The sequence below is a fragment of the Phascolarctos cinereus genome, unplaced genomic scaffold, assembly GCF_003287225.1.
Source record: "Phascolarctos cinereus isolate Bilbo 61053 unplaced genomic scaffold, phaCin_HiC Scaffold_4;HRSCAF=312, whole genome shotgun sequence".
In the NCBI taxonomy this organism is placed as follows: domain Eukaryota; kingdom Metazoa; phylum Chordata; class Mammalia; order Diprotodontia; family Phascolarctidae; genus Phascolarctos; species Phascolarctos cinereus.
Window position 1 is genome coordinate 534,154,976 of NW_027555847.1, and position 24,704 is coordinate 534,179,679.

Below are 24,704 nucleotides of genomic sequence, written 5' to 3' on the forward strand. Positions count from 1 at the left end.
AAGAACTATGGAATCTGAATGCAGATTGAAGCATACTATTTTCTCCAATTGTTGTCACTTTTTTCCCCTTTTTTTGTGGTTTTCCTCTTTTGTTCTGATTCTTCTTTCTCAACATTAGTAATGCAGAAATATGTTTAATGTGATTGCACATACATAGTCTATATAAAATTACTTGCCTTCTTTGGGAGGGGAGGAGAAGGAAAGAGGGAGAAAAAATTGGAACTCAAATCTTATAAAAGTGAATGTTGAAAACTATCTTTATATGTAAATGGGAAAAAATAAAATACTATTAAGTGAGGAAAAAAAAGAACTAGGAGCTGAAAACAAATCCCTTTGTCATTAACTCAATACTATTAAGTTCAATGTTCTCTCCAAAATTAATAAAAGTAATAAAATATATAATTTATTGTGCTCTAAGTTTTGCAAAGCACTCCATAAATGTTATACCATCTTGTCTTTACAATATCACTGTGACAGTCAGAGCTGAAATGACTTGCCCAGAGTCACACAGCTAGTGTCTATGACAGTATTTGAACTCAAATCCTCATGAATTCAAGTTAGTCACTTTATCCGCTGTACCACCTAGCTTCCTCTAAATTAAACTTCAATTAATTCAATTTGTAATTTAATTGAATAAGTATGTGCAAGTGCATTTGCATTTAACTAATTTTGGCTAAGAAGCTTGAACTCATTTTAAAAAGAGACATTATTGTATCTTGCTGAATAATACCTACTGACTAGAGATTGTTAGTCAGTTCCTGAATTAAAATTCAGCCACGCACATTTATCAGTTGTGTGACCTTGGACAAGTCACTAAAACTCTATTTGTTTCAGTTTTCTCAACTGTAAAATGGAGATAATTATAGCACCTCCTTCACAAGGTTGTATCGAAGATCAAATAAGACAATATTTTAAAGCACATAGAACAGTGCCTGGCACATAATGGGTGCCATATAAATGTTTATTACTTTACCTCTTTGTGTCTTTGGAGTGTATTTGGAGCTGTAGTACCTTTTTTATTGTAAGTGCATTGCACTTTCCAGTATAAATATCACACTAAATCTAGGGCTACACAATCATCATAGATTGCAAAGCATGATCTATGACCTGCATGTTAGAAGGGGCATGCAACACATCACTGGTAAAAGCAATGGTTAGAAAAGGAAGTAGACCACTTATGTGATGAAAGTACAGGGAAACTGGTGGTCAGACTGAGTACTTCACTACTGCCCATAATGTGTTATAAAACTTAAGGAAGACCACATAGTGTCAGTTCTATATTTTAAGAAGAATTTTATAGGGAATTAAGGGAGGGGTGAGTCATGAGAGTCACATAGAATGACAAGGTATAGATGTCACTGTCTTCACCACTAGAGGGAGCACGCAGAGATGAGATCACAAATTCATTGAAATGCCTCAAGTCTCCCTTATAGACAAGATATAAGCAAGTATGACAGTTCTCTGTCAGCATTTACAAGTTCCAGGTCCATCTACTCATCTGCTACTTTATATTTGTTAATTCGTCATCTGGATATGAATAAAATCCTTTCTTATCTTATTACATTTTAAATTTCCTTTTTTATTATGAAATTAACCATGAAAAACAGAAACATTCTGAAATATAAATGGAGCAAGAAAGATTTTCAAAAACTTTTGTTCTGTGCTCATCTCCTGGCATTAATTTTTACAAATGTATTTATTGCTTTAAAATTATTCGTTCTTGATTTTGAGAGAATTATACATTTTAACTTCATGCGACCTTGTACATCATATGGCTAGTCCAATAGACTCATTTTAGAGATGGAAATATTAAGTCCAAAGAGATTACATGACTTATACAAGATGATAGAGATAGTAAGTAGCATAGCTAGCATTTGAAACCAGATGTTCTGCCTCCAAATATATCCCTTTTCTTCTATGTCACCTCCCTGCTTTTAGTTTTAAAAACTAATCTAAACTATTATATTGACATTTTATTAATGAGTGGCAACTTAGTTTAGTAAACAGAGAATTACATTCCAAGTCAAGGAGACCCAGCTACAAATTCCTTCTGACACTGTATAATCTTGAGCAACTCATTGAACATACCAGTGCACCAAGCAAATCTGTTAAGGAAATAATTTGCAGAAGAGCCATTGATAAACCCCAGCAGAGGGAGTTCCTTCTCAAGGAATTCCCTATATCAAAGAAATGTTATGGGCCAAATTTTTTGTCTGGTACCTCATTCTTATTTGGAGTGGTATGCTTATGTGCTCCTTCCACACTTAGTGTCCATTAAAATAATAGGCAACGAGAAAAAGGACAATGATGACTAATGCATCAGATATTATCATTTGGAGAATGGAAGATTGCATTAAAGTATATGTCATTTTTTAGAAAAGTGAAAAAAGTGAGCAATCTGAAATAATGTCACACAACTAATGCTGAGTAACAAGAACACCTAGAATGTTTGAGTGCCAAAGGAAGTTATGGAAATTTACCCAAAGGCACAAGAAACTCATACATATGCCTCTTAAAATAGTCTCGGTAAAAATCCTGAACATGTGCTATAGAAGGCTAGGAAGATCCTGGCAATTAACTGAACTAAAAGATTTTATAATTTGTTGTTGTTGTTTTCATTTCTTCATTCTTTCCTTATCCCTGACACCCTTGCCAGCTTTTTATAGTTTTGACTATACTGGTATTTTTATTCTGATCACAAGGTAGTAATCACACATATTTCTTGAAAACCGTAGCTCAAACCTTAAATTGAAGCATATTTAAAAAAAAATTGGGGCAGCTAGGTGGCGCAGTGGATAGAGCACCAGCCCTGAAGTCAGGAGGACTTGAGTTCAAATCCGGCCTCAGACCCAACACTTGACACTTATTAGTTGTGTGACCCTGGGCAAGTCACTTAATCCCAATTGCCTTAAAAAAAATATAACAATAAGAATTGTCAGTGTTCTCATGAGTATTTACTTCCCCTTTATCTCTCCCTCATAATATAGTATAAAAGAATATTTTTATATCCTCTTAAGCTTCATGGTCAAATTGAATTTTAAAGAAGTATTATAAAGCCGTAGTTGTCATATTGACTTTTCAATCCTAAGAGCATATAATTAAGCTACAGCAAAATCTGTTCAAACTAAACAATTCTCTTTACAGCTAACATCATTCTTTATATTCCAAAGATGGTAAAATAGCGATAAAATTAATCTACTGCCACCTTATCAAGACCAATAAAATGGGCAATAAAATATAAAATGATTATGCCATTAGCTCAAATGAATTTTTTATTATCTGTTAGATACTAAATCATAAATTTTTTTCAACAGCTTTTTAATGAGACAAAAGATAATCAAGGACTTCAATAAAGTGTTGCTGTATCCAATTTAAATAATCAGTCTGTTTTCAGTGAAAAAGGAGAACTCTCTCTTTGCTTCCCACCCCTACTTCCTTCCTTGTCTTCTGTTTCCTCTCTTCTTCCTTCCCCACCTCTCTCTTACTTTTTCTCTCTTTCTTTCTTCCTTTTCTTCCTTCCTCCCTGTCTCCGTCTTTGAACAAAGATCATTTTTTGGAACTTTATTCTAATTTCTTACAATCACCAAGATGATATTCTTTCTCACCAATAGTCTTCCCCCAGATTATCAGTTTACATTTATGTAAATAGTCACTGTTGATACAACATTGATATAATAAATGTATAAGTATACCTAAATTTGTGATCATACATTAATACTTCAATCTTTACTAATGGCAACTTAGCTCTTAGCTTTAGGTAGCTTCCTGGCACATATAAATGATGACACAGCAATGTATCCATACTCAGAGCAAGGAAAGAAGATGAAGAGAAGGAAAGATCCATTGATTTGTAGCAGTATTAAAGATTATTGAAAAAGAAAGCCCATCAGAATTCATATATATATATTTTTTACCAGCAAAAGCATTTTTCTTTGACAGATAATGTAGAAAGTGATAATGTTGTTCTGGGAGCCAAGATGGCTGATTGAACAATAAATCACTCTCACTCTCCCTTATTGACTTTGAAAAACTCCAGGAAAAATCCTGGGATAGTGGAGCCAGTAGGAAGACAAGACGCCCCAGTCTTTTAGTTCTGGAGACTAGTGGTATTAACAGGAAAGGTCCCTCCTACTGTGGCTGAAGGGGATCCGTACAGAATGAGAGACATGCCAGCAAGCCAGTGGCAAACCACACCTTAGCAAAACATTGGGAGATCCTGAGCCCCAGGGTTGTGGAGCAGGCAAGTGCCAACACTTAGGCACACACCAGCCACCACCATCATCAGCTCCAGGTCTTTTGGAGAATTAGGAGTGGAGGGAGGGAGGGAGAAAAATTTGGAACTCAAAATTGTTCAAAATTGAATGTTGAAAACTAACTATATATGTAATAGAAAACTAAAATACTGTTAAAAGTAATCTATTTTTAAAAGACAATGCATAAAGTTAAGGAAAGGAGAATAAATAATTTTATTCATAAAGAGCAAGGGCTAATTTATTTTAATTTTTGCATACTCCTCTCCCAGCATAATTCCTTGAATACAGTAAGTGCTAAACAAATATTTCTTTAATTGAATTGAAAATTATTTGGTTAATGGCATCAGATAATTGGACTTAAGTAGTTTATGAGGCTTAGACTGGTGGAATTTGTGACCCTATTAAAATTAATTTTTGTGGCTGTTCAGATAATTTAATTACATCTGACTCTTTGTGACCCCCTTTTTGGGATTTTCTTAGCAAAGATACTGGAGTGATTTACCTTTTCCTCCTCTAGTTCATTTTATAGATGAGGAAACTTAGGCAAACTGGCTTAAATGAGTTTTCCAAAGTCACATGGCTAGTAAATATCTGAGGCCAGATTCGAACTCAGGAAGATGAGTTTTCTTGACCAGCACCCAGCACTCTATCCACTGCATCTTCTAGATTCCAAGTCAAGTCCTCTACTCGCTGTCCCACCTAGCTAGGATGTTAAGATTAATACTTATGTGCAAAAGAGAATTTCAAAAAAAAAAAGGGATGGCACAGGCATTTTCTTACTTCACAAGTTATATCTGTGAAGTTGCCTACATGTTACTCACCTTGTATGGGAATCTAGCTCAGAGGGAAGGAAAACTGGTCAAATCAATTTGTCAAATGAATGTTTCTGAATCCTTTTCAAAATAGAATTTTGGTGTATTGCCAGCAAACTACTACTCAATTTTTTTCTTTCTTTTAAAAAAATTAGGGGCTAGAAAATGTCTGCCTGATTCAACACTACAGACAATTTAAAGAATCTTGGGAAGACAAATTTTTTTTATGCTAGAATAGAGATGACTTGCTAAAGCTGTTTCATCATCTAATACTTTCACACAATTGCTTGATACCTGTGGGAACTGATTATAAAGTACATAATATTATTATTAAAAATTCCAAAGAACTTCTCAGCACTGTTCTTTATGCAAAAATTGCTGCTGCACTGACAGTGAAGTTGCTATTCATTGTTTGTATTGAGGACAAAACATTTTAAGAACCAAATTAGAATGCAAAACAGTATTTATGCTTGCTTTTAACATTTACTTGCTTTCTTCTTTAGTGAGAGACAGCCAGCATATTGTAATGGGAAAAAAAAAAAGCAAAGCAAAATAACAACACAACCTCTGGAATTGCATCAGAAGACATGAGTTCCTGACTTGCATATGTGGAAATGTTATTTAAACTCTCTGAACCTCAGTCTTCTCTCTTGTCAAATGGAAATAATATATTTACTACCTGTGCCACAGGGTGGTCCTGTGAACCAATCAGTTAAAGTTATGTGAAAACACATGGTTACTGACTATATCATATAGGGCATACATCAGTGCCTTTAAAATCAGGAAGACTTAAGCTGGGATTCTCCCTCAGTTATATACTAGTTATCTGACATTGGTGGAGTTACATTACCCCTTTTGGCCTCAGACTGATCATCAATAAAATGGATATAATATTTACAGTTACCTCACAGAGTTGTAGTGAGAATTCAAAAAGATAATGCATCTATATTGCCTTGCAAACTTTAATGGACTAGATAAACATATTTAATGTCACTTTATATACTTAAAACATAATTTTCTTTTTTCCTCACATATTTTTATTAATTATTTTATTTTTAGTTTTCAATATTCAGTTCCATAAGATTTTGAGTTCCAGATCTTTTCCCCAACTCTCCTCTCCCCCCACACTAAGATGACATGCAATTTGATGTAGGCTCGAAATATATATTTATATTAAACCATTTTCACATTAGTCATGTTGTAAAGAAAAATTAGAATCAATGACAGAAACCATGAAAAACAAGAAACAAACAAAAAAAAAAAAGAAAAGAGAGTAATATGCTTCAATCTGCATTTAGACTCCATAGTTCTTTTTCTGGATGTGGACAGTATTTTCCATCATGAGTCATTTGGAGTTGTGGTAGATCCTGGCATTACTAAAAAAAAAAAACATAAGTCTATCAAAGTTAGTCATTGCACAAGGTGGCTGTTAATGTGTACAATGTCATCCTGGTTCTGCTCACTTCGCTCAGCATCAGACCATACAAGTCTTTCCAGGTTTTTCTGAAGTCGACCTGCTCATCATTTCTTATAGCACAACAGTATTCCATTACATTCATAAATCACAACTTGTTCAGTCATTCCCCAACTGATGGGAATCCCCTCAATTTCTAATTCTTTGCCACCACAAAAAGGGTTGCTATAAATATTTTTGTACATCTGGTTCCTTTTCCCATTTTTATGATCTCTTTGGGATGCAGCCTGAGAAATGGCATTATTGGGTCAAATAGTAAGTGCATTTTTATAGCCCTCTGGGCATAGTTACAAATTGCTTTCCACAATGGTTGGATCAGTTCACAAATCCACCAAAAATGAATTTAATGTTCCAATTTTCCCACATCTTCTCCAGCATTTATTGTTTTCCTGTTTTGTCATGTTAGTCAATCTGATAGGTGTAATGTGGCACCTCAAAATTGTTTTGATTTGCATTTCTCTAATCAATAGTGATAGAGCATTTTTTCATATGACAATAGATGGCTTTAATTTCTTTATCTGAGAACTGCCTGTTCATATCCTTTGACCATTTATCAATTGGGGAATGACTTGTATTCTTATAAGTAGAGTATTATCTGAGACATTGGTTGTAATAATTCTTTCCCAATTTTCTACCTTCCTTCTAATCTTAGTTGCATTGGCTTTGTTTGTGAAAAAAGCTTTTCAATTTAATGTAATCAAAGTTATCCATTTTGTTTTTCATAATGCTCTCTATGTCCTGCTTGGTCATGAATTCTTCTGTTCTCCATAGATCTGATAGGTAAACGTTCCTTGATCTCCCAGTTCACTTACAGTATCAGCCTTTACATCTAAATCATGAACATGAAATGTTTAATCAGGAGTAAGTTAAATGGTTAGGCTATCTCTCCAATGTTCATAGTGCATTGTGAAACAAACAAACAAGCCAAAAAAGAAATAAGAATAGAAAGCAAAAGAAAAAAAATTAAAAAAGTGAAAGGACTGTGAGATATTCAGGGAGAAATGGAAAAATATTCTAAAAAATAAAATCACTTTCTAGAAATGATTCCGCTTCATTAAAGTGATCCCTCTAAGAAACACACACACCCCAATGCATTAATATGCATATATACACATGCATGCATGTATACATATACACATATTATATACATACACACAAACATGAGTATAAGCCTACATATACATACAAGTGTATGTGTGTGCATACACATATATACATATATATATATACATATACGTGTATACACATACATATATACATATATACATGCATATATATGTGTATACACACACACACACACACACACACACATACAGTGTTTGCTGTTTTGGAAAGGTCCCAATTTTAATTTAGTGACTTCAAAGGAAAGGAATGGTTAAAATAATGATATCTATTCTATTTATCTATTTATTTTCCTGTGCTATTTTTAGCTGTTAATATAAAATGCAGAGGTGGAGCAGGATAGCAGAGAGAAGTCAAGAAGTTGCCTGAACTCTCCCCACTGTCATTTGGAAAAATGATAAATAAAGCCTATAAACAGATTCTGGAGTGACAGAACCAAACAAATAAACACACAAACAACAGAGTAATACAATTTTCCACCTTAAGATATTTTAGAAGGACTTCAGGAAAGATCTTTCTCACTTGGGTAAAATGGGAGCACAGCTCAGGCAAACCAGTGGGAAGCTCTTACCCACAGCACAGATCAGCAACTGAGGGCCCTCAGTCCTGAGTCATAGGCTAGTGGCACAGCAGGCCAGCTGTGAGACCTCCATCCTCAGCTCAGAAGGCAAATTGCCAGCTCCAGAACCCCAGCACAACAGGCACATTGGGCAAGCTGCAAGCACTTGAGGACCCAATGCAAAAAGACAGTGACCAGGCTCCTGGCCACAGAACAAGAAGGTTGAAACAGTGCCCCCTGCACCCCAGGAGCAGAACTGAAGTTTAAAAAAAATAGCCTTGACTATAGAAAACTACTATGAAAACGGGAAATATCCAAACATGACTCAAGAGGACAACAATGTCAAATTGCCTATATGTTATGCCTCAAAAGTGAATATGGATTGGTATCAAACACAACAAGCCTTCTTGGAAGACTTGAAAAAGTATTTGAAAAATCAGGTAAGAATAGCGGAAGAAAAAATGGAAAAAGAAATGAGAATTAACTAGGAAAATTATGGAAATAATAGTCAACACCTCGGAAAAGGAAGCACAAAAATTGACTGAAGAAAATAACACCTTAATAGTAGAATTGGCAAAATCCACTGAAGAAAACAACTCCTTTAAAATTCCTTAAAAAATAGCACTGAGCAAGTGGAAGGTAATGAATCTATGAGACATCAAGAATCAGTAAAAGAATGAAAAAAAATGGAAGAAAACGTAAAATACCTGTAGGAGAAACAATTGACCTGGAAAACAGATCCAGGTGAAATAATTTAACTTATTTGCTTGTTTTTAGTTTTCAATATTCACTTCCATAAGATTTTGAGTTCTAAATTTTCTCCCTCTCCCTCTGTTCCCTCCTTGTAACTCACAGGACACTCATAATTAGTTGTTGGGTACATTTTTAAATTTTAACATAACTTCTGAATTTTCTCCCTGCTTCCAGCCCCTTCCCCACCCATTGAGAAGGCAGGAAATATGGCCCCCATTATTCATAAGAAATCATACAAAACATGTTTCCAATTTGACATGTTGTAAGGGCAAAAAGATCAAAAATTATGAAGGTGGAAGAAAAGATGTATCCATCTGTATTTAGAATTCTTTAGTTCTTTCTCTGAAGGTGGATAGCATTTTTCATCGTGGGTCTTTTGGAACTGTGTTTACTGACCAAAGTCTTTCACAGTTGATTGTCATTATGATGTATCACTGTTTCTAAGTACAATGTTCTCCTAGTTTTCCTCACTTCATTTTGAATCAGTTTATTTATGTATGCCAAAGTTGTTGGGTTTTTCTTCTGAAATCACCACCTTCATAATTTCTTATAGCACAATAGTATTTCATCACAATCATATACCACAATTTGTCAGCCACTCCCTAATGAATGGGCATCCCCCCATTTTCCAATCTTTTGCAAAAAAAAAACTGCTATAAATATTTTTGTACATGTGGATTTTTTTCCTTTTTTTGATCCACCCCTCTCACACACACACACAATTTCCAAGCTTAATATTATTCTTGGGTTTTTTTTGTTGTTGTTGTTATTCATTTATTTTTTTTAATTTAACATTCACCATCCTTGATATGACAATTTTTCACTGAATATCATAAAAGTTAGTAGCTTTTCAATAAACCTAGTTGTTACTTCCTTAAAAAAACAGAATATTTCGGGGTCAAAGGCATGCACAGCTTTATGGTTTTTTGGCTGCAGTTCCAAATTGTTCTCTAGAATGATTGATTGGAACAGCTCACCGCTCCAAAAGTGCCTCAGTGTACCTATTCTTATTTGTTTCTTCCAGCATTTGTAATTTTCCTTTTCTGGAATATTAGCCAAGTGAATAGGGTTGAGTTAGTACTTCAAAATTATTTTAATCTACATTTCTATCATTATTAGTGATTTGGAACAATTTTTCATATAGCTATTGATATCTTTGATTTCTTCTCATAAAAATTGCCTGTTTATACTCTTGACCATTTATCAATTGGGAAAATTTCATAAATCTGGCTCAGTTCCCTGTATATTTGAAAAATGAGAGCATTATCAGAGAAATTTACTGTAAATTTTTTCCCCAAAATTGTTTGCTTTCCTTCTAACTATGGCTGTATTGCCTTTGTCTATGGAAAATTGTATAATTTAGTGTAATCAAAATATCCATTTTATGAAAGAGTCCAGGCATTTAAAGACCTTATATTCCAATTGGAATATAACATGTGTACTGAGAAATAAACATAAAATCTTTTGAGGTAAGGAAGAGTTCCAACAATTAGGGAAATCAGGAAAACTATGTCATGAGACAGCTGACCTCAGCCATGAAGAAAGCAAGAGACAAGCATGAGGTTGGATGGAGAGCCTTTGGTGCATGGAGGACATCCTGTGCCCACTATAGAAAAGAAGAATTTCACTGAGGTACATGCAGGTTATTTTTTTTTCTTTAAGGAGTAAATTCATTTATATCTGACAAATAAGTAATAAGAAGATGCAATCTTAACCCAGGAAGTTGAGCTATCATAACATAGTTAAGAGATTTCCACCCCTCCCACACACACACACAATTTCCAAGCTTAATTTTATTCTTGTTTTTGTTGTTGTTGTTGTTATTCATTTATTTTTTTAATTTAACATCCACCATCCTAGATATGACAATTTTCACTGAATATCATAAAAGTTAGTAGCTTTTCAATAAACCTAGTTGTTACTTCCTTAAAAAAACAAAATAAAATATCCATTTTACAACCCATGATTTTCTCTATAATTTATTTGGTAATGAACTGTTCTTCATGCATAGATTTGAAAGGTATTTTTATGCTCACTCATTTTGCTTATGAAATCATGCTTTATGTCAAAATCATATACCTATCTGTGTGGAGTTTGTCTTGGTATATGTTGTGAAATATTGTTCTAGGCTTAGTTTATACTAGACTGCTTTCTGTATTTTCTAGCAGTTTTCATTGAATAAGTTTTTGCCCTAATAACATGGATTTTTGAGTTTGTCAAACAAATGTTACGATGGTCAAAATGAATATTTTGATTTCACTAAATTACTTTGGTATATTATGTGCCTAATCCATTCTATTTATAAATCATATGTTTTGATTATTACTGCTCTGAGTGTAGTCTCAGCTCTGATATTGTTAACCTGTGTTGCTTCACCTTTTTCCCCATTGATTCCATTGATACTTTTGGCCTTTTCTTCCCCAAGCTGAATTTAGTTGTTATTTTTTCAAGCTATATAAAATAATTCTTTTTTGGTAGTTTGATTGGTATTGCATTGATAAGTAAATTAATTTAAGTAGTATTGTAATTTTTATTATCTTGGCTCTGCCTAGCTATGAACAATGAATATTACTCCAATTATTTATATTGGTCTTTATTTCTATGAACATACACACACATATGATATACACACATACATACATATACATGTACACCTGCGTATATGTACACATATGTATATTTGCGTGTGATTTCCCCCTTTGAACTACTTCGTGTGAGTGAGGTTCTAGCATTGTCTACTTCTCTCTTTTTTCTAAAAATTTTAAAAACTCTTTGTTTCCTGACTCTTATGTTCTATTTTTCCCATTCTTCCTCTCCCTCTCTCCTTTCTCCAGTGCATCCTTTTTGCTCACCATTTTGTATTTTAAAATCATCTCAACATAATAGACACACACCGTGCCCTCTTTCTATGCAAACTCTTTCTAATAAGGTGCTCAGGCAGTGGAGAGACAGAGAGACAGAGAGAGAGAGAGAGAGAGAGAGAGAGAGAGAGAGAGAGAGAGAGAGAGAGGTGTGTGTATACACAAATAAATACACACATATGTGTATCTATATATATATATATACATATATAAAATACATATGTGCGTACATGCACTTCACCTACAAATACTGTAATTGTATAGGTACTCCTAAAAGATCAAAAAAGGAAAAAGATCCATATGTACAAAAATATAATTTGATTATATATGTATACATATACATGTACATATACATACATGCATACATGTTACATAGCCATTTGTGTGTATATGTCTGTGTATGAAATCTTCGCACATAAAAACCTGCACAGTTTAGCATTACATCCCTTTTGATTTATCTTTCATATTTATCTTTTTATGCTTCTCTTGAGTCTTGTGGGCAAATGCCAAATTTTCTATCAGCTCTGTTGTTTTTTTTTTTTCCATTGGTGCTTGAAAGTCTGTTTTTTTTTTAAACTATTCATTATTCTCCTGTAGAATGATGCTCAATTTTGTTGGGTAGCTTTTATTTAATTATACTCTTAGCTCTTTTACCTTCCAGAATATCATTTTTCAAGTTCTCTATTCTGTATAGTGGTAACTACTAGATAGATGTTTTCTAATCCTGATTATGGTTCCATAGTATTTGAATTGTTTCTTTCTGCCTACTTACAGTAATTTCTTCTTGAAATGCATGCCTAAAATTTGGCTATAATGTTCCTACAAGTTTTCCTTACAGGAGGTGATGGGTGGGTTCTTTCAATTTCTACTTTGTCCTCTCCTATGATATTCAGGAAGTTTTCCTTTATAATTTCTTGAAAGATGATGTTATCTCTTTTTTAAATGGGTTTCAGGTAGTTCCATAATTCTTAAACATCTCTCCTTTTCTCTAAAATGACAGAAAAAGAAAATGATAAATGCTGGGGTCAGTGTGGAAAAAGTGAAACATTAATGCACTCTTGGTGGAGTTGGGTACTAGTCCGACCACTGTGGAAGGCAATTTGGAAGTATACCCAAAGAATTGCATAATTTTCCATATCCTTGCAGCTATGGAGATATGAGCAAAACTAGATCAACATTGAACATGTAACAACAATATTGTAAGAATGACAAGCTGTGAAAGACTTAGCTATATTGGTCAAGACAATTATCCAAGACAATTCCAAGAGACCCATGATCAAAAATTCTATCAGCCTGCAGAGAGAAAACTGATGAATTCTGAATGAAGATTGAAACATATTTTTTATTACTTTATTTTTCTTGTTTTATTTTTTATCTGTGATTTAATTTCCAATATGCCTAGTATGGAAATGTTTTGCATGATTTCACATGTATAATTTATATCAAATTGATTGCCTTCTCAAAGAGTAAGGTTTGAATGGAAGAAGGGAGAGAATTTGGAACTGAAAATATTTAAAAAATGATTACTAAAAATTTACATGTAATTGGGAAACATTTAATTAAATAAATAAAATATATTTTAAAAATATCTCACATAGATATGTTTTCCAGTCATTGTTTTTCTGATTAGATATATCAAATTTTCTTCTTTTTTCCAATTTCTGACTTTTTTTTTACCATGTTTTGCTGCCTTATAGAGGAGTCATTAGCTTCTATTCAAACTATTATAACTTTTAAAGAATTAATTTCTTCTAGAGGCAAAGCCCAAATGGCAAAGTAAAAGCAGGGATCAGCCTGAGCCCCCCCCAAACCCCTCCACATACCTTAAAAATGACTCTGAACAAATTCTAGAGCAGCAGAACCCACAAAAAGACAGAGGGAAACAAATTTCCAGTCCAAGACCACTTGGAAGGTCATCAGGTTAAGAGAGCATAGTCCAGCATAAGCCGCACCAGCACAGAGTGGGGCTCAGAAAACCAGGAGCAAGCCTTGGGAGTGACTGAATAACAACAGCAGAGGCTCCTTCCAGAGCTTTCAGTCTGCAGAAAGTAAGGGGTTCAAGGAGCTGCTTAGACTGAGATTGCAGGGATCTTTTTGCTCACATGGAGATGAGACTCTGTTGCTTTGCCCATGCTGAGATCCACGTCACAGTCATGGGTGATGGTCCTAGGGTGAGGAGGAACATAGTCTAAACTATGGAGTCTGATGAAGATGGAAGCATACTACTTGCTCTCTCTTTTTTTGTTTGTTTTGTTTTGTTTTGTTTTCTTTCTCATGGTTCCACTATTGCTTCTAATTCTTCTTTACAACATGACTAATTTGAAAAATGTTTAATATGAACGTATATATAGAGCCTATATCAGATTGCATGACATCTTGGAGAGGGGGGAGGAGAAGGAAGGGGAGAAAATTTAAAACTCAAAATCTTATGGAAGTGAATGCTGAAAACTAAGAATAAATAAATTAATTTAAAACGATAGGCAGAAATATATTGATTGCAACATGTACCAATGTAGATTCCTGCATAGATCAGATTATGCTGATTTGGTTATTTCACTATTTACTGTAGTCTCCTTCACTTTCTTTGTTTCCTTGTGGGCAAATTCACACTGATTTTTTTTAAGTTTTATTAATTTATTTTGACTTATCAATAATCACTTCCATATGCTTTTCAGTTTAAAATTTTTCTCCCCCTTCCTCCCCACCACCCTCCCCGACAGTGCACAATCTGATATAGGCTATACATTTACATTTCTATTAAACATTTTCACATTGGTGAAGTTGTAAGTAAAAATCAAAACCAATAGGAGGAACCATCAGAAAGATGAAACAAAACTCAATCAAAGGGGGAAAAAAATGATAGCGATTCAACTTCCATAGTTCTTTCTTTGGATTTGGACAACATTTTCTGTCATGAGGCCTCTGGAGTTGTCTTAGATCCTTGTAATGCTGAGAAGGGTTAAGTTTATCAATATTAGTCATTGCACAACATGGCTGTTAGTGTGTACAACATTCTCTTGGTTTTGTTCACTTCAGTCAGCATCAGATCGTACCAGTCTTTCCAGGGTTTTCTGAAGTCAGCCTGTTCATCATTTCTTATAGCACAATAGTATTCCATTACATTCATATACCACAACTTGCTCAGCCATTTCCCAAATGATGGGCATCCTCTCAATTTCCAATTCTTTGCCACCACAAAAAGAGCTGCTATGAATATTTTTGTACATGTGGGTCCTTTTCCCATTTGTATGATCTCTTTGGGATATAGCCCTAGAAGTGCTATTGCTGGATCAAAGGGTATGCACATTTTTATAGCCCTTTGGGCATAGTTCCAAATTGTTCTCCAAAATGGTTGGATCATTTCACAACTCCACCAACAATGTATTAGTGTTCCAATTTTCCCACATCTCTCCAACATTTATCATTTTCCTGTTTTGTCATGTTGGCCAATCTGATAGGTGTGATGTTACCTCAGAGTTGTTTTGATTTACATTTCTTTAAGCAATAGTGATTTAGAGCATTTTTTCATATGACATAGATGGCTTTAATTTCTTCATCTGAGAACTGTCTGTTCATATCCTTTGACCATTTATCAATTGGGGAATGGCTTGTATTCTTATAAATTTGTCTTAATTCTCTATATATTTTAGAAATGAGGCCTTATCAGAGAGACTGGTTGTAAAAATTCTTTCCCAATTTTCTACCTTCCTTCTAATCTTAGTTGCATTGGCTTTTTTGTGCAAAAACTTTTCAATTTAATGTAATCAAAATTATCCATTTTGCTTTTCATAATATTCTCTATCTCCTGTTTGGTCATGAATTCTTCTGTTCTCCATAGATCTGATAGGTAAACTATTCCTTGTTCTCCCAGTTTACTTATAGTATCAGCCTTTATATCTAAGTCATGAACCCATTTTGACTTTATTTTGGTATATGGTGTGAGATTTGGGTCTATGCCTAGTTTCTGCCATACTCTTTTCCAGTTTTCCCAGCAGTTTTTTTCAAAGAGTGGGTTCTTATCCCAGAAGCTGGGGTCTTTGGGTTTATCAAATAATAGGTTACTATAGTGTCTTGCATATTTAACCTATTCCACTGATCCACCACTCTATTTCTTAGCCAGTACCAAGCAGTTTTGATGATTGCTGCTTTATAATACAATTTAAGATCTGGAATTGCTAGGCCACCTTCCCCTGCATTTCTTTTCATTAGTTCCTTTGATATTCTGGACCTTTTCTTCTTCCAAATGAATCTCATTATTTTTTCTAACTGTATAAAATAATTTTTTGGTAGTTTGATTGGTATGGCACTGAATAAGTAAATTAACTTAGGTAAGATTGTCATTTTTGTTATATTAGCTTGGCCTACCCATGAGCAACTGATGTTTTTCCAATTATTTAGATCTGATTTTATTTTGTGGAAAAGTGTTTTGTAATTTGTTCATAGAGCTCCTGGGTTTGTTTCAGTGGGTAGACTCCTAAATATTTGATAATGTCTACAGTAAGTTTAAATGGAATTTCTCTTTCCATCTCTTGCTGTTGGGCTTTGTTGGTAATATATAGAAATGCTAATGATTTATGTGTGTTTATTTTATAGCCTGCAACTTTGCTAAAATTTGTTTATTATTTCAAGTAGTTTTTTACTTGGTTCTCTAGGGTTCTCTAAGTATATCATCATGTCATCTGCAAAGAGTAATAGATTTGTTTCTTCTTTGCCTATTCTAATATCTTTAATTTCCTTTGAAGAAATTTTACTGATTTTCATGAGACATTGTGACCAATAGAAATTCAAAATTAGAAACAACCATAGACTCACCAGAGTGACAGAGCAGCAGGTCGTAACCCGCAGAACTTTTCTCTCTAGACAGAGTGGCAGATGCGGCAACCGTTACTGTTCCTCAGTATCTGCCCTTTTCAACCAGCTTTGGCTTCCCTCTCCTCTGGTTGTGTTTTGGCCCAGATCCAGCAGTGCAGCCACCCAGTGCTTTTAATGGATATGTCCCAGAAGGATCACTGCCAGAAGCAAGCCTGTAAAATGCAGAAATATTACAAGGAAACAGCTACATGGAGTCTAAGTGTGAGGCTGTCATCCAGGAGTTGGTTAGGTGCTGTGTGTGGTCCCCAAAGGGAGATATGTTGTCTCTTCAGGGTTTGAGAAGGAAGATGAAGAAAGGCAGAAACTTAAATCTGCATCCAAATGAATTTCTGCTCTGTGTTTTTCATCCAGGAGATTTTCTTTGGTCTCCTGAATAGGTTTTCTCAGGTAATCAACTAAAGCAAAATGGAAATTTACTTATAGGTTTAGTCAATGATATGCCACTTAGGAAAAAGAATACAAAAATAGTAAAAAAAAAATCTAGTCTGAAACAACTTCTTATTAAAAGCAAAAATGTTTTTGTTTCAATGTAAGGTTTTTCAAAATTACCTGTTTAAATAAACGTGTTTTAAACGCAAAAAAAAATAGAGGTTTCTGTTATCATCATGATGATGAGAATGATAAGGATGATATTGATGTTGATGACGATGAGGAGCACCATAATCATCCTTAAAATTTTATACAATGCCTTCTTCTTGGCAATCTGTGAAGTCATATGAATTATAATTGTCACCATTGGAAGTTGATCCCATTTATCTCCTGACTCTAAGATCACTGTTTCCACAGCCTCACATTGACTATGCTTAAATATCTCCTTCAGTCTTTGTGAAAAAATTTGCCATAGATTCACACAAAGGTGGAGAATAAGCAATCTATACCCAGTCTCAGCAAAGCTTTTGTCTTTGTTCTTGTGTTGTTCATATGTGTCATATGGACTTTTACTACTAGATGAAATAATATACTCTTTTTATTATCAAGCTAATATGGTAACATAATAAGGGATATCCATGCAGAGTCTGTAGGAGAGGGATTGAGGGAAAGCTTTGTGTTCTCTGCAGGACTTCAGCTAATTTCTCTCTTCCAGTTGAACGCATATTATTTTAATAAGAAATTCACTCATAGTGGAGATTAACAGGTTAGAAAAAGAATAATATGGATTTTGATATATTACATATGTAACGCTTATTAAACTTTTGGGATGCAAGCAAAAAAAAAGTAATCTTCACATGCTATATATGCCATGAACCTTTATCAACAGGAGGTATTTCAAAGAAGTATCACTGACCTATTCTGCATATTTATTGAAATGATAATGAGACTCCTGCATGATCTTTTAGAAAAGCTTGATTCTAAAATAAGCTCTCCTCATCCTGAACAATGTATATTCAACTTCCATCTTAATCTTAAGAATTTACTTTTGGATAAATGTAGGTGTTGAAATAATGGTTGTTCTTAACCACCTCCCCCCCACCCCCCAAGATAACTGACCTGCTAGTTTTTTTTCCGGTGGAAGACATGTGAAGCTAGCTGAATTAATTTTATATATTTAGAGGATGTAAGCAATCACTGAATTGGTTGGGCAACATTGATGAAATGTGGTGATGACAGCTTTAATGTGTTTGAAACACTATCACAGCAGGCTTAACTTTTGCACCATGAGTAATCTGAAGATTCCTACAGAAAGATGTTAAGAAAAGAAGGAATTGAAAAGTCAATTTATGCTATCAAAGCTCAGATGTTTTTCAATGCATGTGTAGGTGACTATCCAAAATGGCAAACACAAACAACAGACTGTCAATCAAACTAGAGAGACATTTCTGACAGAGTTGAAGAGCTCAGTAACTAAAGAACATACAATTAGTTGATTTTTTGGAGATATTTAAAAGCATAGGCCCACAACACCTTCATAGTTTAAGTATTTATAATATTTTGTTGCTGCTTTGGATTCTGATTTTTGCATTGCTTTTACTTTCTAATAACCAACACAGTCAACTGCTAAAAAAAATCCTTCTTTTAAGAAAAAAAGCAAGGAAAAAACTTACTTCAAATCTGTCTGATCGCGTGTTAAATCTTTTGAATCCCAAATTATTCACTCTGTCTCTTTGTGGAAGAAGGAGAATGCATTTCATTAGCAATCCCCTAGAATCAACACTTGTCATTATATCACTATTGATTTTGACATCATGTAATTATTAAGCATTGCTATCATATCTTCTTTGATCTTGCATTTTCGCTAATGTAACTAGAAACAAGCAAAACCCTTCTTATCTTCCTTATCTATCCTCACTAGTTCCAGCTTCAATTCATTCTGAGTTTTAGCAGTCCTAACTTTATTTTTGGACTCCATACTCTACCCTTTTGTATCCTTCCTCAGTTACCTTCCTATTACTTCTCCTTTCTTCCATCTTTTCTACAGGTGTTTATTAAGCACCTGCTATGTGTATAAGCATTTATGGATATTATCTCATTGGCTCTATTCTAATATTTCAGAGTACTGCTGGTGTAAATAGTCAGAAATTTAAAAAAAAAAAAAAAAAAAACAAAACACCTCAGTGCTGCCCTCCATGCTTAAACTGCTTTCAAGTCAGGATATGTTTACAGGCAATGTGAACAAGTTAATTATTAAAAGAGAACAAAGTGTACAATATGCCATTGGGGATAACAAAGGACAGAGGTAGGACATTTTCAGCCTAACCAAAAAAGATGGAGGAAGAAAAAACAGAAAGATTTCCCCCAGTCACTGTGTTTCATTGCTGGTTTGTTTCTTTTTTTTTTTGGTGGGGGGGAAGGATGGAGGGGAGAAGGGAGAGGGCCCAGTACTGATCATTCCCTGGAGTACAGCAGATATAATCATACCTGTCTATTGTAGATCATGATGCTGATCACATTAGGTTTTTGTTTCATTTTTTGTTTGTTTTTTCCCCATGAATATTAAACAATCTCTGCCTTATATCCTAGTGTTCTTTTACCTGGCCAAACTACTTCTTGATTGTATTCCTCCTGTACTCACTCATCCATCTCTCAGATTTAGTACTATATTCCTGAACAAGGCTAAGCTACATTCTCAAATTCTCTCCTTCCAGGGAGCCATCTCATCAGTCCCTGAAAGCTTACAAGAGTTGCTACAAAAAGGCAGGTTTTTGTTGTCATTGTTGTTGTTCTTTTTATCTTGAAATGCTTCAGTCTTCACGATCAAAAGAATATTGGAGACATTTTCCCAGGAGCTTTGTAAAATAGAATTGTAATTGCATCATCAGTTGCCCTAGAAATATTCAGAAAAGGGACAGATAGTGAATAGATAGGACACGTACTGAATACCTACTATGTGAAAGGCCAGGCACAGTGCTGAGAATGCAAACAAAGAAAATAAGGTGGTCCCTACCATAAAAAAAAATGTAGATTCTAATAAAGGAAGATATCAAATAGAAATAAATTTACAATATAAGCCTCAAGACCATTAATTCTTCACTAGAGAATGTTTTTTGGGTAAAAGAGTGAGTTTATATGTATATACATGTGTGTATGTATATGTTTGCATGTGTGTATGTATACATATGTATGTATATATGCACATTATGGGTGTGTGGGTGTATGTATGTGTATATGTAAATGTGTGTACAACTGTATGTGTATATGTGTATGTATGTGTCTGAGTGTGCACACACAGACACATATATGTGTATCTCTATAAATATTTGTATATATATGTGTGTGTGTGTGTGTGCATGTGTGCGTGTGTGTGGGGTGTGTGTGTGTGTATTCTTATACTCTTAGAAGACAGATTCAATTTTTTCTTATCTATTCTAGGTTTTTTCCCCCCTTGTCCAATTGTGCAGATCTTCCTTCTGAGATTCAAGGATTTTTGAGGATAGTTTTACTCTAAGTCCCAGGGTTTTATGTTTCAAAACACTAAATTTTATTCCAGTGTCAAAAGTTATAAGAGAAGAAAGACCAATAAATATATTTATGATAATTTTGAAGAACTTTTGTACAAATATTTCAATCAGCAATCAGAAAACATTCAATAGAAGTTTTTTGCTGTTTTATTTTTGGTTTTTGCTTGTTCATTTGTTTGTTTTTACAAATGATATGACCAAAGCTTTCATTAAGCCAATTACTTAAAATGTCTAGGACTCATCATTCTCCTTTTATTTATTGTGTTAGAATTATATTAATTAACTAATTTTCATGACATCACAGATTTAGAGTGAGAATGTACATTAACATTCATGTAATCTAACTCCATAGTTTTTCTAATCAGAAAAGTGATATGTTCAGAGAGTTTAAATGATTTGCCCAAAGTTATTCATGTTATAAGAGCCTAATCTAGGATGTAAACAGAATTCCTTCATATCTAAATCTATAATATTTTCCATTGTTTTAAGGCACTTATAGTTTAATAGACATTTATTAAACACTTACTATGGCCAAAGCAATGGCTAAAGATTCTTTTCAAATATTAAAAATGAATCTTTTCCCTCAAACAGGGTAAAATGCAATTTTTGTAATATAGCTCATACATTTGTGCCAAATATATGCAATAAAAGTTATCCTATTATAACGGTTAAGGAAAAAAGTAAAAGTAATTCCTAAAGAATATTATTTTTGCATTTAAATTTATTTATTTATTATTAGTTTTTAACAATCACTTCCACAAGATTTTGTGTTCCAAAATTTATCCCCATCTCTCCCTTCCCCCCACCTCAAGATGGCTTCCAATCTGAATATCCCTTCCCCAATCTGCCTTTCTTTCTACCAACCCCCTTCTCTCACTCCCTTCTCATTCTATTTTCCTATAAGGCAGGATAGATTTCTATACCCCATTGCTTGTATATCTTACTTCCCAGTTGCATGTAAAAACAAATTTTAACATTTGTATTTTTAAAACTTTGGGTTCTAAATTCTCTCCCTTCCTCCCTTCCCAGCCACCCTCACTGAGAAGGCAAGCAACTCAATACAGGTTATACATGTGTAGTCATGAAAAACAGTTCCATAACAGTCATGTTGTGAAAAACTAACTTTATTTCCTTTCACCATATGCCATCCCCTGTTGATTCTATTCTCTCCTTTGACTCTGTCCCTTCTCAAAAGTGTTTGCTTCTGATTAACCCCTCCCCCAATCTGTCCTCCATTCTAACATCTCCCCCTCTCTTGTCCTCTTCCACCCTATTTTCCTAAAGGGTAAAATAGAATTCCATGCACAAATGAATGTGTATGTTATTCCCTCCTTAAGCCAAATCTGATGAGTAAAATTCATTCATTCCCTCTCACCTTCCCCCATTTCCCTTCACTGTAAAAGCCTTTTTCTGTCTGTTTTATGTGAGATTATTTACCCCATTCTATCTCTCCCTTTCTCCTTCTCCCAGAATAATCTTCTCTTACCACTTAATTTTATTCTCCAGATATCACCCCTTCATCATCAACTCACCCTGTGCCCTCTATCTATCTATCTATCTATCTATCTACCATCTATCTGTCTGTCTCTCTCTCTCACACTCTATATATGCATATATATGTATACACACACACACACACACATACATACATATACATATAATTTTTTCCCTCCACCCACCCTAATACTGACAAAGGTCTCATGAGTTACAAATATTATCTTTCCAAGCAGGAATGTAAACACTTCAACCTTAACAACTCAATTGTGATTTCTCTTTCCTGTTTACCTCTTAATGTTTTTTTCTTGATTCTTGTATTTGAAAGCCTAATTTTCTATTCAGTTCTGGTCTTTTCATCAAGAATGTTTGAAAGTCCTCTATTTCACTGAATATCCATTTCCCCCCTGAAGGAATATACTCAGTTTTGCTGGGTAGGTGATTCTTGGTTGCAATCCCACCTCCTTTGACCTCTGGAATATCACACTCCAGTCCTTCAGGTCTCTTAAAGTAGAAGCTGCTACATCTTGTGTTATCACGATTGTGTTTCCACAATACTTGAATTGTTTCTTTCTGGCCACTTGCAATATATTCTCCTTGACCTAGGAATTCTAGAATTTGGATATAATATTTCTAGGAGTTTTCCTTTGGGGATCTCTTTAAGGAGGTGATCGGTGGATTCTTTCAATTTCTATTTTACCTTCTGGTTCTAGAATATCAGGGCAGTTTTCCTGTATAATTTCTTGAAAGATGATGTTTAGGCTCTTTTTTTATCATGGCTTTCAGGTACTCTTATATTTTTTTAAATTCTCTCTCCTGGATCTGTTTTCCAGGTCAGTTGTTTTTTCCAATGAGATATTTCACATTGTTTTCTATTTTTTCATTCTTTTGAATTTGTTTTACAATGTCTTGTTTTCTCATAAAGTCACAGGCTTACATTGCTCCATTTTCATTTTTAAGGAAGTATTTTCTTCAGTAAGCTTTTGGACTTCCTTTTCTATTTGGCCAATTTTGCTTTTGAGGGCATTCTCCTCATTGGCTTTTTGGACCTGTTTTGCCATTTGAGTTAGGCTATTTTTTAAGGTGTTATTTTCTTCAGTAATTTTTTGGGTCTCCTTTAGCAAGCTGTTGACTTGTTTTTCATGATTGTCTTGCATCACTCTCAGTTTTTTTTTTTCTCTACTTCTCTTACTTGCTTCTCAAAACCCTTTATGAGCTCTTCCATGGCCTGGGACCAATTCATATTTTTCTTGGAGTCTTTGGATGTAGGAGTTTTGACTTTGTTGTCTTCTTCGGGTTGTATGTTTTGATCTTCTTTGTCACCAAAGTAAGATTCTATGCTCTGACTCTTTTTGCACTGCTTGCTCATGATCCTAGCCAATTACTTGAGTTATAAACTCTTTGTTAAGGTAGGGGTCTGCTTCTGGTGTGCATTTTGTGCAGCTGTTTTCAGAGATACTTCTAGGGACCTGTAAATTTTCAGTTCTTCCAAGGTGCTATGATAAGGTGAAGGTGTTTACTCCTTTCATGTCCTGTGTTGTGGTCTATGGGTGACCACAAGCACCCTTTTCTGTCTTGGAACTATGAGGAGGATTTGCTCTTCACTGCCACTACAAGCTCTACCATGCCAGCACTCCTCCTCGCCCCAGAACTGTGACCCAGATCCAAGCATGGGCAAAGCTAGAGAATCCTGCACCATCAGAGAGATCTCTGCATTCCCGCTTTGATCAGCCACTCGATTCCCCCTCAGTCTGTGGCCTAGAAGCTCTGGAAGCAGCCACTGCTTGGGGGCTAGGACTGAGACTTCTCTCTCTCACAGCAGACACAGACTTTTCCCACTGACCTTCTAAGTTGTCTTTGGCTTTTGTGGGTTGAGAAGTCTGCAAATTACCACAGCTGCCCACAATTCAGTCCTCCAAGGCCTACTCAAGGTTGACTGAGGTCTGTCTTGCCTGCACGCCTATTCCATACTGTGCTCTTCACCACAGCCTTGCCCGATATACCTTTCTGATCTACCATCCAGGCTGTCTTGGGCTCTAAATTTGTTTCACTCAGCCTTTTTGTGAGTTCTGCTGCTTAGAATTTGTCTAGAGCCACTTTTATAGGTATTTGGAGGGGTTGGGGAGAGCTCAAGCAAGTCACTGCTTTTACTCCACCATCTTGGCTTTGCCCACCAGTGCAGCTGTTTTCAGAGATACTTCTAGGTACCTGTAAATCTTCAGTTCTTCTAAGGTGGTATGATCAAAGGTGAGGTGTTTATTTCTTTCCTGGCCTGTGCTCTGGTCTATGACTGACCACAAGCACTCTTTTCTGCCTTGGAACTGCGAGGAGGATTCTCTGTACCCCATTGCCACAATCTCCACCACACTAGCACTCTTCCTCGCCCCAGGACCTCCATCCAGGACTGTGATCCAGATCTAAGCACAGGTAAAGGAAGAGAATCCTGCCTCAGCAGCAGCAAAAAGATTGTTGCAATTCCCCTCTGATCAGCCACTTGATCCCCCTACTGTCTGTGGGCCAAGACCTCCTGAAGAAGGCACAGCCGTGGGGCTATGCCAGCACTGGGGCCAGGCTATGCTTCTTTCACACCCAGGTCTGACAGAGCTTT

General features: G+C 35.0%; 1 pseudogene; it reads left to right on the forward strand.

Annotated features, from left to right (window-relative positions):
- Window positions 1–16,826: 16,826 nt before the first annotated feature.
- On the forward strand, window positions 16,827–17,031 carry LOC110207761 (cx9C motif-containing protein 4 pseudogene; annotated as a pseudogene).
- The last annotated feature ends 7,673 nt before the right edge of the window (window positions 17,032–24,704 follow it).